Source organism: Megalobrama amblycephala, linkage group LG14, assembly GCF_018812025.1.
Source record: "Megalobrama amblycephala isolate DHTTF-2021 linkage group LG14, ASM1881202v1, whole genome shotgun sequence".
NCBI classification, from domain to species: domain Eukaryota; kingdom Metazoa; phylum Chordata; class Actinopteri; order Cypriniformes; family Xenocyprididae; genus Megalobrama; species Megalobrama amblycephala.
The window spans coordinates 41,960,465-41,972,787 of NC_063057.1; the positions used below are offsets into that span (position 1 = coordinate 41,960,465).

The 12,323-nt window shown below is 37.7% G+C and overlaps 1 long non-coding RNA gene across 1 annotated transcript; it reads left to right on the forward strand.

The window, feature by feature from the left end:
- The first annotated feature begins 1,947 nt into the window (after positions 1 to 1,947).
- Positions 1,948 to 3,157, forward strand: LOC125245360. Its single transcript, XR_007179501.1, has 3 exons — positions 1,948 to 2,007; positions 2,617 to 2,768; positions 2,913 to 3,157. It is a non-coding gene; the product is annotated as an uncharacterized LOC125245360 (long non-coding RNA).
- The last annotated feature ends 9,166 nt before the right edge of the window (positions 3,158 to 12,323 follow it).

Consider the following 12,323-nt stretch of genomic DNA (forward strand, 5'->3'; position numbering starts at 1 on the left):
TTGTAATGCTCTGTAATTTCCTACCCATAGATGGATCCACAGGGCCCATAATTTGCTACTGGGTTCCAGTAAATGAGGGTAACCACTGGACAGTACTGGTTTGTTTCACACATTAATATCTATTCTTATGTAAATTATGTTTGAAGTTTTTTTTTTTCTTCTTTTTCTTCAAGACTGGACAACTTATTCAATGTGTTTCCAGATGATATATCTTCAAGAAATGAGGATCATTTATATGAACTCCTGTGGTGAAAGCAGCAGGAACATTGCTCACTGTGTCAAGGCTGTACGGTGAGTAAGTAAGAATATAAAGCCCCTAACCAGTTATAAGTTTTATAACCATTTCTTCCTTTAATAAAAGGAGTTTCATGGACATAAAAGGCATCCAGGGTGCCACATGGAAGTGTGTGACATTACCACACAGCCTACAGCCAGATGGCACTTCATGTGGGGTGTTTGTTTGCAAGGTATACAGCTGTAAGAAATGTTTATGTATATTTTAATTATACTTGTTCAACCTCCAACCAAATTTCCTAGTTTGCAGAAACACATCTTCTAGGAGGAGATTTGACCTTTTCCTGCACAGAAGCGAATATCACACGCATACGTGAAGATATAGGTCTATATCTTCTAAATGAATCAGGTATTTTATTATATTAATAGGGGATGATGGGTTAAGTATATGATTACAAATAGCATGTATATCACCTTGATTACATTCCACAGAACCTCTTGATGACCTGTGCTTGGCTTGTGGAGAACAAAATCCCCACACACCAGACCAAGTAGACACTTGGGTGCGTTTGGATGACTTTCTTTTCTTTTATAACATTACTGTGTATAATTAAACTGGCAAGACTATATGTTCATTCATGTGTGTAAATCTTATTTTGTTTAGATCGAATGTGATGCTTGCAAAGGCTGGTATCACCAGGACTGCATGAGTAGGCCAAGTCTTGAGGCAGCTTTTATTTGTCCTGGATGTAAAGGCCCTTAGTAAATTATTCATGTTTGTTTATTTAAACCCTTTTTTTTTTTTTTTTTTTGCAATTCTTTTTTTTCCATGTTTGTAAATAAAACTGTAGCAGAAATACATTTGCTCTCTTTACTGAATTCAGAATAACTATTTTACACTCATAACTAGATTTACAGGAAATGTGCTACTAATATATAGAATATTAGATAGACCACTTAATGTGTAAAAATAATTGTTTTGCTCCATAAATCAAGTTATGTACCAACTGAACAAGCAATAAGGAATATCACAAATTAAGCCACCAAGTCAAGTCACCTTTATTTATTTATCCTAGGCTAGCGCTTTTTACAATGCAGATTGTGTCAAAGTAGCTTTACAGTGATAACTGGTAATTAAATAATTTTGGATGGACAGCAGCTCTAGAAGCATTGTCCAGCTTAAGTAAATTCAGTATTCATTCATTCTTATGTATATATAAAAAAAAAAAAATCAATATCAATCAACTTAGTTAGAAAACAGTGCTGTCATCATCCAGTTCAGTTCAGTTCGCATAGAATGGTGTCACCTCAGATACAAGTATGATTATATTTATACATTATCAAATAAACCTTTTAAATACCCTCAAATGTAAAAAACGTTCTCGCTTACTTGGAACATAACACCGGACACATTGATAATCTACAAACTAAATGAAGGCAGAAAAAGCTTAACTATGAAACGCTATCACGTTACCGAAAACAGTTTCTGTGATCCGAGGAGCGTGCACTGATATTTTCAGTGGCGCTTTAACATAAAACAGTAAACTCGTGAATATTCATGTAAGCTCCGCCCAGTGTCACCGAAAATCTCAGACACCGAATATTTCATAACACCGGCAATGGACACACACAGACACAGGTGACATGGATCTATCTCTATCTCACGTTGCAAAGTAATATTAACGCATAATATGTTGTACTTTTATAACAGGTTGATCGTGTGGTAACTGCTCCAGTCCCGGGGAGAATGTATGTTGTAAAGACATACCACAGGTAAAATCCTACTTAAACTTAATTTCTGAAGAAAAACACATATTCTTTATGTTGTAGCCTTTACCAAGTACTAATGGTGCGTTCAAGTCATGTCGGAAAGATCGTATTTACGAACAGAACCGACATGAACGCCACCACAATGTCGTAAATACCAGTGGGAAGCTCGTAATTTTCTTTAAGCTCCGATCTGTACGAGTTGGGGGCGTGTCAGTCAGAAACATAGTGAAATACCACAATACTTACAGGTATTTAGCAGTGACATTGTCAGGCTTTTATATTTACAACGAAGTAAGCCGATTCCCAGCAAAAATATGATAGCATCACAATATAAAAATGTAATATATAACAATAAAGTTTACAATGGCTTCATAAATTAATTAAAAATAAAAAAGCAACATACAACTAATGCACATTCTTTGCTCTACATTTTCTAGAAGCAGAAGTGTTGTTATTTTGTGTAATTAATTTAGAGAAGGCACACCGCCATCATACTCCGACGAAAGTGACTTGAACGCACCTATACCGTCGTACACACGACTTCCCACCTCGTAAATACGAACTTCCCAGGAGGACTTGAACGCACCATAATATGTCCTTTCTGTCAAACAGGTAATGCACAGATGTGTACAGGTGAATGGTGTCGCCTGTATAACAGACCACCCAGGCTTTGACCCTGTCGCTCTAAACCCATTCGTACTGCAGGCAGTGTATGGCACGTATCGCCAGTTTTTTGGGGAGATGAGGAACCCTACCCTCAACAGGTCAGTTGTGCTAAAAATATTACATGACTATAGTTTGTCCACACACATTCTGTTTAACAGGGAATGTTTCTACAAAGCTTTTATTCCTATATGAACATAATACTAAAGTGTATGAATACAAACTTATTTAAATGTCATTCACAGTTCTTACAGACACCTGGCATACAGGAATTTTGTCCGATGGTGCTGGGGCTTCCTGGGCAGATACATCAGAGTGGTCATACCCTCCTGTGCAGTTACACGCATCAGACAGCAGTTTCCAGAACAATGTGAAAACATCCAAAATACACTTTCAAGTGTATATTTTAGAGCACTGTATCTATTTGCATCTATAGATCTTTAAAGGCTGTTTTCTCAAAATGAGCTTTTTCTCCTGCTCTGAGTCAGAAATCTCCCACTTCAGCAGAACTTACATACACCAAACTTTACAGTTTTATTCCTATCTATATTCTGAAGGTTTTTACAGAGGGATTTGTTGATATATAATTTGCCTGATTTTATACAACATTTTATTCCTAAAAAAATGGTGAAAATATTTTTTTTTCTGGCTGTTGATAGTATTTTCAGATTTATGGAGTGATAAAAAGAGATATCCAAAATTCCCTCTGTAAAAACCTTTGAATTTAATATGTCCAAAAACTGAAACGAGAACTGTGAACCTGACGTCATCCAATTTTTGTTCTAGAAATGTATGCAAATTAGCGCATATTTAATTAGATAATGCCTTATTTGCAATTTTTAATGTAATCAATCACCTGGGGTAGTATGGTGATATCTATTAGTTAATTTTTTACCATATTCACCTGGGGTGTCTCTCCTTAACTGTTTTACCTTGTATTGTGTTGTCATATTTATATATTTTTAAAAACTAAATATATTGAAGATGCAAAACCTAATTTGTCCTTTAATTTGCCTAATGGCTTTCAATGTCCTAATATATGTTTGACCATACATTGAATGTTGCATCCACAAACATGTGAATAACCCATTTAGAATACAAATGTAAATGTCTTGTATCAGTAACAAAGACATCCTAATGCAACTAGATAAAAACATTATCAAACCTAATGATGGTTCATCAAGGAACCTTGTGTACCCCAGGAAAATGTAAATGTGGTAGTACAGTTTTGAATAGGGTCGTTAGTAGCCCATCTGAAATACGCAAGAGATTATCAAAATACCTGAATGGATAGAAACCAACAAGCATCAGTACACATTAGCAATACAACAGTCATGCTGAAATGTGTGAACAGCAAAGACAATTCAGTAGCAAATGTTAGAACGGGACATTTCAGTCTGAGATGAGAATGGCACTCTAAACATATAAAAAGCAAAGGCCAGATCTGTTGAAATTGTACAATACTTTATTAAATTATGTGGTTTTACAAGCATGTGTTTAACTTGCATCTTTAGACATCTTTCTCAAACAATGGTAATGTTGGTAAACTAATGGTGCACTATCAATGTACATCACTATGCTCACTCCAGTAAAACATTGTTCTCCTATTAATTTAACTTACTTGAGTGCTAAAATTAAAAATATAGTGCATAAATTGTGTCTCTTCTATTCTGTACAGTCCATGGACTAGAGGCGAGATGTGTGCAGTGCCACAGCCTCCCACTTTTCAGGTCTGGTAAATTGTGTGCAGAGGTGATCTGGAACATGCACTTGTTTTAGCTTTTCTTGGAACTGCTGGGGCTGCGCCAACACGTAGTCAAAAAGTAGCTCCATCAGACGCTCTACGTACCCTGCAGAGTACAATGAAAGTAGTGTTAAAATGACCAGATTCTATAAAAAATTGCCTCATACGCAACACTGAATAAAAATATAATAATAAAAAAATAATAACTGTATGTAGGGCTTGTCTTTAGCGGCCTCACTGTGCATTCCCCCTTTTTGTAGCATGGATACTGTATGTGCCACCTAAGCTGTCCGGCTGCAGTAGTGGCTTGTGTTCTTTCACTGTTTTCATTGTAGTGCATTGCTGCCAGTTGTGATCTAAGATTAGAAAATATATTGTTACATACTGTAAATCAACTCCCACTTTAGCAATTATTAGGGTTATTTGCTCATGGACACTGACAAAACAATTGAGAACATACCTGCACAACATTCCCACATAAGAGAATGCCACACCGAATGAGTAAAAACCGAATGAGTAAACTGTGAAACGACTCCAGTGATGAAGTCTGGTAGTCACCACTTTTGTTTTGTAGGTCCCTAAGCAGTTTTGGAGCCAGGATGACATCACAGAGCTTCTCACATGCAGCTGTACCTAATGAGAAAATAATACAGTCTATATATATATATATATATATATATATATATAAATAACATGCAAAAAAAAAATAAAATAAAGAAGATCATTTAAAGAAAATAAATCAGATTAAAAATGTGACTGCTTCATATTTTAACATTCAAACTGTTATACAAAAACAGACTATACAGATACTATATCAAAGTGTGTATGCGGTTGTCATTACTTGGTTTCAGCCACTGCCTTGCGTGATCTCCCACAAATGGTTGATGGAGGCAGTTTGGAAATTCGCCTTCATGCTCATGTATGTTCTGGATGTGGTTGGCAACAGTTTTCCATTTAGCAACAATTTCACTGCCTGTAGAAGAACTTGCTCCACACCAGTAAAGGTGGTTCTCAGTGCTCTTCTAAGCACCAACTTCTCTGCAAGTTCTTGTCTTCGCAAGTTGGTCGATTTTCTTAGCAACACCTTGGGGGAAAAAAACAGAATATTATTTACAGATACATGGCAGACATATTATTTTACAACAGTTTTCTACTCCATATCTGGAAAATAAGCTCTGTTATGAAACCCACCTTTCGCCATGTGCCATGCATCAAACTTGTGCACAACATCAGGCCTGCTCTCTTTGAGGAACTTCATGACAGCAGGATGCCGATCCGTGACAATCATTTGAACTCGGACCCCTCTGTGCTCCAGCTGTCTGAGGCATCTTTGTAACCCCTCCTTTTCCATGCGTTGGCTGTTGCCAACAACATTGCTCTAAAAAATACAACATTATATTATTCCAAATTATGGATTAATTCAGACGGTTTGTCCGAATAATAATAATTAAAAAAAATGCATGCAAGCGATTAAATTATGTTAGTAAATTAAAAATACCTGAATTAGCTGAATGTCCAAGATCCGTTTTTTTGAAGGTCCATCGTTGTGTAGGTGCCATATTTGGCACTGTGCCCTGAACAATTCAGCATTGAAAAATAAATATCAGTTGCTTAGCTTTTAAAATATTAAAAAAAAATAATAATAAAATTTGGATTCTTACTCTTGCTTCTTCGCTCTGGTTTCCATGCATATTGTGTGGATACATGCTTGATCAGCGAATCAACATCTGCTTGGCACATCACATCTTTTGTGAATACTGCTGTCTGGCACCCCACCTCACGACACAAGGGCTTTACAACCTAAAAAAGTACAACACGCAAGCATTATATTCACAATACAAAAATAACCCAAAGCACTGAAGAAAAAAAAAATCTGTTACTGGTTAACATTGACTATGCCTGCTCCTAATGACTACTTCACACCGCACAGAAAAACGCCCACATTTAAGTGGGCCGCAGGATTTAAAACTTTATAAAAAGAAGTCATGTTTATGCTTACCAAACAGACACCGACAAACGCTGATTGAACATGTTCAATCGGGTGAAAATAAAAACCCGAGCAACGCCAAAATACGCAACGAACTAACCAGACAAATGTGTTTGAGTTCACACCGCACAGAAAAATGCAGACAGAGTTCATTGCCGATAAAAACAATTACCCATGCAAATTCACAAAAATAAAGAATATGTTAGCAAACACTTACCACAGTTTTGGAGATGGGAATTGGTACAGCGTCTTGCTTTAAAATAAGCCGATTAGCAAAGCCGGATTCCACTTGTCATAGTAGATTTACAAAGTTCTCCGGTACAAAATGTTTGCAACAAACATACAGTCCATTCATTGCCTTCTGAGGCCACAGCAGGCCAGCCGCCCTCGCCCAACCTTCAGCTCTGATTGCACAGACTCAGATACAAATGTATAGTATAATGCAATGTAAGTCACAAAAGTGTCTGCCAAATGCGTAAATGTAAATGTAGTGTTTTCACTTTAGTGTTTTCAATGATGTGCAGCCTATACATATCTGTTTACATCTCAAAAAAAGTTTTGGGGTTTCATGACCCTTTAAGTTAATCTTAATGTTTTAACACTTAGTTGTTATTAGCATGTAGCTATTCACTGCTAGCATGTGTAGCATATTGGAAGTCCTGTTTGCTAGCATAAAAACAAAGCCACTAGATGACAAGCCTGCAACCATCAGGGTTGCCAACTTTGGGACTTTGGCTGGAGTGAGACTCTGTAAAAATATCAGTTTGCGTGTGTGCGCGGAGAAAATGTTTGGTAACCCTAATTTTAAAAATCAATGTCAGTCCATGTTTACTTAGTATAAACCCTGATTTATGCACAAAAAACCTGAATATAATGGAAACGCTTTTTCAAAATGTACAATTAATTTATTGATTGCACTATAAAAAAATAAAGGTAAAGGTGAACAAAATAAAGGTGATTAAATAACATGTAAAACAACAACATCAGAACATGAAAACATTAAAAATTGTCCAGAGCAAAATTTGAAATGTATAATAATAAAAAAAATCTATATATTGATCAAAATGAGAGAAATGTATGAAATATTACTATCATTGGGGTGAAATAATTTATTTTATTTATCGTCAGTTTTGTTACCTGACTCGTGTGGAAGGGAAGGCAGAACGTACTTGGTTACTTACGTAACCTCGGTTCCCTGAGAGATAAGGGTAACGAGTATTGCGTTGCAAACGCTATGCCTATGAGAAAACTCCTTTTCTCGAGAAAATAACGGCCATGGTGTGTAAAGCAGAAGCAGCCTGGCCAGCGGCGGAGTGTGCACGATCCGGGAGTGCTGAAGACGTTCTGCGCGGCTTTGATGGGTGCGCGGCCACAAATGGGCGGCGACCGCTTCTTCCAGTGGCAGGAGCTTCACATATCCTTTTTCCTCAGCGCCCTCAACAAATAGAGCGTTAACTGTACGTACACACCGCCGCCGACTTGAGCTGCAAAGAAGCTCTGGCCGATTTGTCAAAGACGCTTGTCAAAAAGTACGGGGAAGCTTGATGCTTTGGCCGCTCTGAATATTGAGTGAAAATTTCATATTTTGATATGAACATTAACCCGCCAGTGTGGCGGAGAGCCTTTTGAGATTTACTCGCCAAACGGAAAATCTACCCGCATTTGGCGCTTGGCGAGTGTTAATTTCGGACCCTACATGAGACTATTTTTATTGAGCAATTTAGCTAGGCCACATCATAACGCACGTCAGACAACATTTGCAACTTTAGTTGAAGTCTGTAACTTACTCTCGGCACACAGACTGATTAGACAAGGCTACGTAGGTCACTACGTACGTCTAGTGACAAGGCTCACCATTTTATTATGCTTACCTTGATTGTCTTCCAAACTTTCACACGTGCCGACTCCGACTCCGAACCATAGCTCCGAACTCTCTCTGAACTTCTCACACGCAACTGACGTATCAGGTGCAAGGTTTTCAGCCAATCGACGATCAGAGAATACTGCAGTGAGAACGTTGTAGGGAGATGTAAGGCCGTGTGTCCACTAGAGCGTTTTTAGCCAGCTGAAAACAGTAAGGCCATGTGTCCACCAGAGCGTTTTTTCCAGCTGCAAGCGTACTTTTTCAATGGGAACGCTGCGTTTTTTAAACGCCAGGAGCGCAACGAGGCGCTGAGCGTCTTTTTCATGCTCAAGCGCTGAGCGCTCGGCGTTTTTTACTGGTCACCTCGAGTTGAAGAATGTTCAACTTTGATTAAAATGCTGCGCTCATCACTGTCATGTTTTAGCCAGCCGTCCAATCAGAGTGGAGGAGGGGCGGGACAAATACAACTCCGACCAACTGTCACATTCTTGCTTTACAGCGACATCAACAAACAGAAACAAAATGGATGAGAAATTAATATTGCTGGTCTCCGAACATACATGGCAAGTAATTCCACATTGTGTGAACATTTTTAGCCTGAAACAAATTACCTTATAAAATCAGTTATAAGTAACAGTGCCGTTGATATTCTGTATCATAGCAACAAAGCGTCTCAACGGAAAAAAAACGCTGCGCTGCAGAAGCGCTCTCAAGCGCTCACAGATAGGCGTTTTAAGCAGAGCGCCTAGTGTTTTCAGCTGGCTAAAAACGCTCTAGTGGACACACGGCCTAACAGTGATGAGCGCAGCGTTTTACTCAAAGTTGAACATTCTTCAACTCGAGGCGACCAGTAAAAAACGCAGAGCTCTCAGCGCTTGAGCGTGAAAAAGACGCTCAGCGCCTCGTTACGCTCCTGGCATTTAAAAAACGCGGTGCTCCCATTGAAAACAATTGAAAAAGCACGCTAGCAGCTGGAAAAAACGCTTTGGTGGACACACGGCCTAACAGCTGTGGGCCTTAAACTCCTCTCCTGTCATTAATACGCTGTGGTCTAGTCATCAACAGAAAATTAACGGATTGAGAGGGGAGAAAAATGGATTTTGGCGTGACATTTCTTGAGTGTGCGTGAGAGCGTGAGACCGATGCTGAAAGCCTGAGTGTCACGCCAGATGCGTGAGAGTTGGCAACCCTGAACCATTAGCCAAAAAAGCGCAACGGGTAAAGTAATTGCTGCAGTAAAGACTGGCAGTACACAGGGAAGAAGAGCAGAGGCCGTTACACGATAGGCTGAGAGGTGTTGCATGTGATTACGTTAGCCGTTACACTTTCTCCAATGGTAAGAGATACAGACCCTCCCATCTCCCTGTAATAATAATGTCTCTGGTAAAAAGAGCCAATCACATCTCTATACGATGATCTGATGCAGAGATATAGGTCTTGCTAAACGGTTGCTAGGGTACTCTATCTGGTTGCTAGGGAGTGTCTTGGCAGCTGTTAGTGATGATGCTCCAGGCACCAATAATAATAAGTTTAAACAGCATTTCAGCTTTTTCAAGCCATCTTAATAATGTTGCTTCTGTGCTTTGACTCCTAAAATACACTTAAAAGATGTTGAACAAATCTCAATTCTACACTCATAAATTATAATTGATGTGACACTATAATAGAAATAAATGAAGGTGATTTCCATTAACAGAGATTGAGAAAAGCACAGATGCACACACACAATGATCTGTCTCACACACTTTTATTCTGACATGATATTTCATTGTCACAGTATTAATGTAATGAAGAGACTCTATCCGCCTTATTCCAACGCCCCATGATGCTTTGCGTGAATTATGGGAGTAACTTCCGTTAAGCTGTAAACAGTCAGTGATAGACTCGCTCTATGACCGCAGTAATGTGTTTTATTTTTAAACTGGGTACAATGAGACGACATTATTCTACTCACCCTTCAGCCAACGAACATTAAAAAGACATTTAAAAGTGTAAAAGCATCAACAAGGTACTTTCAACAGGCCATGAAAAAGTGTGATTCTTCCACAGCAATAACGGACAGGTTACATATAACTATAGTGATATCTGAATTATGTAATATATGTTGCCTTAATAAAAATGTTCATGAACTTCACCATTGCATACTATTTCAAAGTGATTTCCATCATTTTTACAGATAATAAACTGTATTTATCTGTGAAAACAAACCTGAAAAAAGAGACGTGAGGTTTTGAGGAGAAAAACGAGAGATTCTTTGTTCATTCCAGTGAATTAATAATGGGATATATCGTAAATTATATTGGGAGAACAGACCACAAATGTGCAGTATATGTTGTCCTTTTCATACTATTACAGTGGTATGCAAAGAGACAAAAGAAAATGATCACAAGGATAGAAAGCAGCGGCTGAAAAGAGCTCTTGCCATAGATATTCTTGTTATAACATGTTACGATAAAATACCAAGCGTTACATAATTCTCATGATGTCTGAAAATAAAACATGAAAGAAACATTGACAGCTCATTCAGTCAAACTGACGGATAAGCTTTATTTGTAGAGCAACATTTTGATTTGAAACGATTCGTTTCAGTCTTTTTAAATTGAAGTTCCCCAAACCGGAAGTGCAACCCATAATTCGAAACGCAGTAGGCTAGTCAGGAATAAGGTCAATAGAGTGCCTCAGGGATGACGCATTTTTGTAGGCAAAACCCGGAAGCGAGTTAGCATTTTAGGACTTCCGGTTCCAACGCCGTCAAGTCTATGGGTTTTTTGAATGGGTTTTTGCTAAATCGCCTGAAATAAGGTCTGTGTTTAACAAAGCCTCTAAATACTTTCACGTTTTGATCTATGACATAAAACACACCAGTTATAACCCACTTGTGATTTTTAAACTTTTACTGTGTCTTAAAATCGGCGGTTGCTAACAAAGTGCTAAAAGGGACTACTTCCTTTGGCGAGGACTTTAGAAGTCATCATTAAAAACGGGACATTTGGGACAGCATTTCTCATGAAAAAGTGGATAAGTATTCATACACAGTGCAGATCATAATCAGTGAGCATGTTTTTAAATAAAGTTGTTTTCTAAATAAAGTTTGAGGAAGTTTGGTGGTGATGAAGTTGATCCGCGACCATGGTGTGCTGTAATCCGTTTATAGCCTACTGTTAGCTTTTTATATCTGACGACTTTATTTAGGCTTCAAAATCTATAAATGTTGTGTTCACTTGTAAAGATTATCTTGATAGACAAAATGTGTAAGTGCCATAACCCTTTGTTAACCCTCTGGAGTCTGAGGCTGATTTGGGGCTTGGGGAAGTTTTGGCATGCCCTGACATTTGTGCTTTTTTCAGTTGTTCATAAACATATAAATGACAAAAGTGTCATTACACTGTATTCAGCACAAACTAGGCTACAATAATATGTGAGGAACATGTATGTACATGTTTGTATTTTTGAAGGAATAATGTTTATGCGTGGTTATTGAAAAAACAAAAAACTTAAGTCCCTGAAATAAGGCCAAAAAAAGTATATTAAATCTGTGTTCACAAGTTTTTGCTTCAGAATTATGTAAAAATTATGCTGCCTACTCCTTCATATAAAACAATATATTGATTTAGTTTTTGTAAGACACTTTTTGTCAAGAAACACAGTATGCATGGAGGCATGAATGATCATGAATAATGGGCCATTTACACCGGAGAAGACAAAAGAATCACATAATAATGACCTGAAATGACTTGCATATTAATGAGGCCTTTCAGTCAGGTAGGCTGTGAAAAAAACCCTCTGTAATAATGTCTCAGCTCATCATAAACAGCAATACTGTGAAATATTATTACAATTTAAAATAATGGTATTCTATTATATTCTTTAAAATATAATGTATTTCTGTGATGCAAAGTGTCTGAACAATTATGTTACCTCTATGGCATTTCATATAGGCTTTTAGCTTAAAAGGATGCACATTTGGAGAAATATTGATGGATTCTTATATATTTATGTTAATTTTCTATACTGAGAAGTAATATTTATTGTCATCAATATGAGTGCTGGATACTGTGTTT